This window comes from Lactuca sativa, chromosome 4, assembly GCF_002870075.4.
Source record: "Lactuca sativa cultivar Salinas chromosome 4, Lsat_Salinas_v11, whole genome shotgun sequence".
NCBI lineage: Eukaryota > Viridiplantae > Streptophyta > Magnoliopsida > Asterales > Asteraceae > Lactuca > Lactuca sativa.
In genome coordinates, this window is record NC_056626.2 from 253,130,355 (window position 1) to 253,137,077 (window position 6,723).

Genomic DNA, 6,723 nt, shown 5'->3' on the forward strand with positions numbered 1-6,723 from the left:
GGTATCCTACTTGAGGGTCAAGAACTCTTGGGCCAAGCATTCCCTTTCCACCGGGGAACGTACTCATCACCAAACAGAACAGTGAACCTCGCCTAGGTCACCGCGACAAGCTCTGTAGAAGACGAGTGCGCTATCACAAACTTCCACCAGTCCTTCACTCCCAAGCGAAGCTGGTTCAGTGAGAACCGAACTCTCAGATGCTCCAGACAAGAACACGTATAGAAGCATCCCTCAATATCAGAAATCCATCTCATCACAGCGATCGGATCCTGCGTCTCGTCAAACTCTGGTGGCTTCGTGTTGCTGAACTCTCGGTACAGCAACGAGTCACCCCCCTGCAGCCTCGCAGCAGCGATGGCTATGGTGGCTGCAGCAACAGCAACATTAGTAAGTGCAGCGTAACACTCGTCAAAAGTCTCGATCAGGGTGGTCTTGATAGACCCAAACATCTCTTGTATCTCGGCTCGGATGGCACCAGCCACCTCCTCATGAATCAACCGGTGGATCTCCTCATCACTAACACCACTGCTCTCATGTGTGTGGCGTGTCCCAACCATGATGTCTCTCTAAAATACAACACAAAATATCAGAGACTCGCTCGAGTGTACACACACTCGATATCCCATTCCTACTCAATCCCTAGTAGCCTAAGGATTCTTACTTGGGCTGCACACTGATCCGGTGTCTTCAGTAGTACGAGCCCAATACTACCGTCCACACCGAATCAGTATTCACCCCAAGTCCTCCTTTTAGGATCCCAAATCCCAAGTACTCTACTCTCACTATGTATAGTCTACTCTCTAGCAGATCTCTCATAAGCTCCTCGCTGCTATCTACTCACTCTCAAGCATCTCCTAGCAACAAAACCCCTAGGCTAAGGCATCACAAATCAGGCCACTCTAGTCCTAATAAGAATACCTAGCCTAGTCTAGCATGCATAAAGTATTATCTCATATCTCATAACACATAATATAAGGTATTTTTGGAAATTACTGTTCGGACGTTGGCTGATTGTACACACTGCTCTGCTCTGCCCTTTTCAAAACCTTTTTACTCTTTTAGAAAAAAATTATTTTATTTTGAAAATTTCCTCAAATCCTCAGTTTGAGTTCAAATGCGCTCGAAGGTGCATCCGAATCCTTCAAACCAAGGCTCTGATACCAACTGGTAACACCGTAAGTTTTCAAACAATTTTTCACATTTTTAAAAGCATACTTTCATTCATAAATATTATAAAAATCTCATTGTATCACACATCAATCCATAGAAACAGAAACCAAGATCATAATGTATAAAAACTCCTCATGTTTGTACTGATCATGTCGGTGCCTTCCCGCGATCCTCACTGGTACCTGAAACACATAACACAACACTGTAAGCATAAATGCTTAGTGAGTTCCCCAAAATACCACATATAACACATAATAGCCACTCAAGGCTATAACTATGTGGACCCTCCGGTCCTAACTCTATGGACTATCTGGTCCTAACTCTTTGAACCTTCCGGTTCTAACTCTGTGAACCTTCCCGTTCTAACTCTGTAACTCTGGAACATTCACGACATGAATCACATAGAAATAATGCAGTGTATCACCATAACATAAATAACATTCAAGATACTCTGCCATCTAACTCTAATTACCAATCTAGGTAAAGTATAATGAAAAGACTCACCTCGGGTAACTTGAAAAATCTCGAACTCGGTAAAATCTGGTCTAGCCGCCTAATCACTTGGAATAAGCACTCTAATCAATACAACCCTCGAGGCTAGACTAATCCCTCTCTTAGCACTCTTAGAAGGGTAAAATACCATTTTACCCCTCTCATGGCTCAAAGACCTTAACATTGACCAAACCCTAAAAGTCAACGTTCAAACTTTGACCAGACTCGTCGAGTGCACTCGTGTGACTCGGCGAGTACATGCATGTCCTCTTCGCCCCTGGTCCTCACTCGACTCGCTGAGTCAACCCTACACTCAACGGGTTATCACAGGTCGCGAATCGCGGGGCAACCCGACTCGACTCGTCGACTCCCTTATGGGCTCGGCGAGTTCCTCCCATGAAAAAACTCAAATTATCTTTTGAGGTCAGATCTGCTTAGCCAACCAGTAGATCCAACCTTCTAAAACTCGAAAGTCACGTAAAGGTTCAAACTTTACGTTCATCCAATGCTTATAAGACCACAAATGGAGAAATAACCTTTAAAATGGAGTTCTACTCTCAAGGCTCACATGAAACCTCATAAATCTGGAAGCTTGGGACCTTTTGGACCTCTCAAGGTCCAGATCAATCATCTATACCCAAAGGGACCTCATATGCTTCACAAGCTAACTCAAAATTATGCAAAGGAAACCCCAGATTCAAGGAATCTATCAAATACATGAAATGGGAAGGAACTTGTACCTCAAAACATGAATCTCAGTGTGAACAACACAGATCCAAGCTCCACAATCAATCTAGCATGGATTTTCCCACTCCTTCTTGCAAGATCACACCAAAGGATGAAGAATTAGCCTCCAAAATGCTCTCTAAACTCTCTTTGCTCTCTAGGGTTCTCGCAGGGGAGTAGTGGCCGCAAATGACAGCCAAAAGGGCCTTTAAATAGGGCTCAGGCCCCGAGATTTAGGGTTTCACTTTACAACGCGGAATCGTCGAGTCCACGCATCGACTCGTCAAGCCCGATTATTAATCCAGACAAGAATTTGCCATCCTACTCGGCGAGTCTGAGCGCCTACTCGTCGAGTCCCTCCCTAAAAACTCAAGATAAATACTTAAAATAAGATACCTGGGAATTCGGATGTTACAGCTATCAATGGAATCATATAAACAATAATTTTTCACAAACACCATTTTAAGGATACTTAAAATAAATACAAACTTTTCTTTATAAAATTTGCAGAAAAAGTTTTCCTTACAATGCAATGAAAACTATGTTGTCATCTATTCCTAAGCAATCTATCACAACTCTTAACTAGCAGCTCAAAATTCTGATCTTCGAATCATGCGATCGAAATCCATCTTCACGATGAAATTCAACATACTCTTCTTCTAAGCTTCCTCTCCTTTTTTCGATTCTACAAAACATCAAAATGCGACCTAGTCACATCATGTAATAAGAATCTCCAAATAGGAACTCAATAGAGTTAGATAGTGGACTTTGCCGGAAGCATAGTCAAATTTTTTACTTTTACCATCCTAGTGAACTTTCAGGTAAATAAGGTAGCTTCGCAACCAATGCCCGTTCTTTTGGAAATAGAAACATATGGAGTCTTTAGTAATAGGACATGGGACTATCTCAGACTCAGCCTTTCTCTTTACCATTTGGTCAACCGGGTTGACTATGGCCGATCCCTTTCCATTGGGTATAGAAGACTTTTCTGGAATTCCAATGTTTCCATTTTCAATGTCCATTAAAGTTTGGGAAGCTGATCTTCGAATCAAATTTGCTTTACCAGTGCTCCAAATCATTGATGATTCAGCAGCAAGAAGCAAATAGGTAAGATCATTAAGTGTCATGTCGTGGTCTATCACATAGTAGTCCTTAATGAATTCACTATAAGACTCGGAAAGTGATTAAAGAACCCAGTCAATAGTTAACTTCCTCAAGACTACGACACCCAACTCTCCCAACTTGTCAATATGAGACTTCATCTCTAAGATGTGAGTACATATAGACACTGCTTGCCAATAGGGATTGAGTGACCTTGAACTTTTCAAGAACTTGTGTGTTAGGGAGAATAATTGGAGGAGGTGGAGGAAGTGAAGTATGATTTCTGGTCTCGTTAATGCACAACAAAAGGATTAATCTTTCACCTAGATTGCCATTTGGGATATCATCTTCATTAGGAAAGCTTTATCCAAGAGGATAAAGAAGACCATAGTTGTCATAACTAGACATTTATGAGGGAGAAATTCAAGTTGAGTTGATTTAAGTCCTTAATATAACACCCAATATGAAATATTAAGGCTAGGACCCAAAACAATGTTTTATAACTTGGAAGAGGGATGCCGTAATCCAAGCTACAAAATATTTGAAGGTCGGTAAATGATGATTTACCAATTTCCACCATGAAAAATGAAATATAACATTAGGTTTTAGATGAATTGAAATTCCTAGATCCTTTGAGATTCATTGAACTATTCAATGGCATGTTTCAATCTTGATTGTGCCTTTCAAGTGTGTGACTAGGATGCCGAGGATCACAAACAATGAGTGAATAACCATGAAAATTAACTTGGTACACTTAATGTTATAACCACCTAATCAATGTGCCGGTTAACTACACACGCTCCATTGATCTATGATTAACCTCAAACTACCCTTTGTCACACATTGTCAGTCCCAGATTAGTGTGTCGGTTAACCACACACACTCCACTAACGACTTAACAAGGTGCAAAGTGCAATTTTTTGGGTTAGCACCAAATTCACATTTTCCTAAAGTAACTAAGATTGGGAATTTAATAAAGTTAGTTACTTTATATTTATCATTAGACTTTTAACAAAGGGAGAATTAATGTCATGTCCTACCCGTTCGACTAACGACCCTCCACGAGTCAAGGAAGCGGTGGCTGAGAGTGGACACCTAGTAAGCTGTCATTTTATAGGCAGTAACCTTATACCCCCGTTATAGACCGGCTACGTGAATGAAGACTACTAACGTTAAGATTGACTTACTCTTATACATATATATAAATATTAAACCTATAATATTATAATAGTATAAGGGTTGAATTTTAACCTTTCAAATTCTAGGGGTTAGAATTAAAGTATACATGGGGGGTTAACTTTACAAATTCCAGAGGGCAAGTTTTAAACAATTCAAAAAATCTTAGTTTCCATAACTTATGAGTTTAATATGGTTTTTATGGAAGACTTTTCAAGTTACATAACTTGAGTTCAAGTTATGGAAGACATAAAACTATTCTATGATGACATTTAAAACAAGACCTTTCGTTTTTCATAACCTATGAACTTTAATGAATCTTTTAAAAGAAAAAACTCTTCATTTTCCATAACTTGAGGACAAGTTATGGAATTCATAAAAACATTAAGATCAGTTATTCCGATTAACACAATAATCCAATAATTTTTATGATCTAGATTAAACTCATAAGAAAAGATAATTCACATCAACAATTTTCAAGAAATTAGCTAATCACATAAACTAATACAAATCTTGAAACTTTGACAATTATCCTTTGTTTGGATGAGGATAATATTTACCATAGCATCAAAATCAAATTTTATGAACAAAAACATTTTATGGTAATGATCCTAATCCTAAACATGCCAAAAAAAACTCAAAAATCTGCACCCAGGACAACCAACTCGTCAAGTCCCTTGATGCACTCAATGAGTGCAAGAGTATCTTTAAGCAAATCGTCGAGTCACCTAGTGGACTCGGCGAGTCCTGCTGACAGAATGCAGAAAATTTGATTTTGTTTCTTCGAAAACCAATAATAACATCAAACATAATAGAAAACAACCCATGGCTCTGATACCACAGTTGGGTTTTGTATACTACAACATCCTATGGTGCACATAAAACCCTAAATGCCTTGGATCCATGTTTTCTCTAATTATACATGTAATAGGTTTCCAAAGCATTAAGCCTATAACTCGCATGCAAATAACACATGTATAATAAAAGAAAGTTTTTGACATAACTCTTGATGTTGTTGATGTTGGTAGAAAGATTTTGGCCTTCAAGAACTTAGTGCCCCAAGTGTTGCACCTCAAATGGAATCACAACTCACCTAGGACAAATTTGACTCTTGAGAGAGAATTTCCATGCACCAAAAACACCTTCATGAACGCTAAGAGCTAGAAATTGCCGTTTTTAGGTTGTGGAGCTTATATTTATATGTAGGATTCCAAGAGTCATGGGTATAACCCAAATCCATACCCATGGGTTTTATGATCCATGGTTCATGTGGCCCAACTCTTTATGTATCCATACATAAACTTAGTCTAATATGGATCATAAGTTCAACACATATAAATATAACCAATTTACAAAATTAGTCCCCATTGTTTTAATTAGTCTCTTTTGATCACTAAATTAATTCCAAACTAATTCTTGATCAATACTAATTAAATCATATGATTTCATATTAATATATTAGAACTTATAATATATTAATAAATCATATATAACCTCTTCTCAAAAGTCTATCCTAACAAATTGTCCTGATGTTATGCAACCCAAATGCACCATGCTACTCTCGGGTCGAGTACATACCGATAATAGATATGGGCTTAGACATCTAATCCAACAAAATGGACTTTTACCCTGAAGGTTTGGTCATTGGATTAGAATTATAGTTTGGATCGAGAATCATTTATCGATTAAATGTTACTTGATGATGCTAGTACAAGTTCTCCGGTAGTAGAAGTTCGAATATTCAGTTATCTTGGTTCGAGGTGAGTCTCTTTAATGTATCTATGGGTGGAAGGCATCAATTTTTGTGCATTAGCTTATGTATTTTATGAAAGACCTGCAGGTGGCTCCTGGAAAATCCGTTTGAAAGACCAGGGTTTGGACCCTAGCAGTTAAGTTGATTGTATGTTTGTTGTATTTGTGATGCTTTCATGGAAAACCATGTGGTGGATCTTGGCTCTTGTATGTAAGACACAAGGTATTGGCCCCCGCCTTGGGAAGGAAAGACCATGATATGGCTCCTGACATAATGACAAGACTATGGTTGGCACATAACACTTT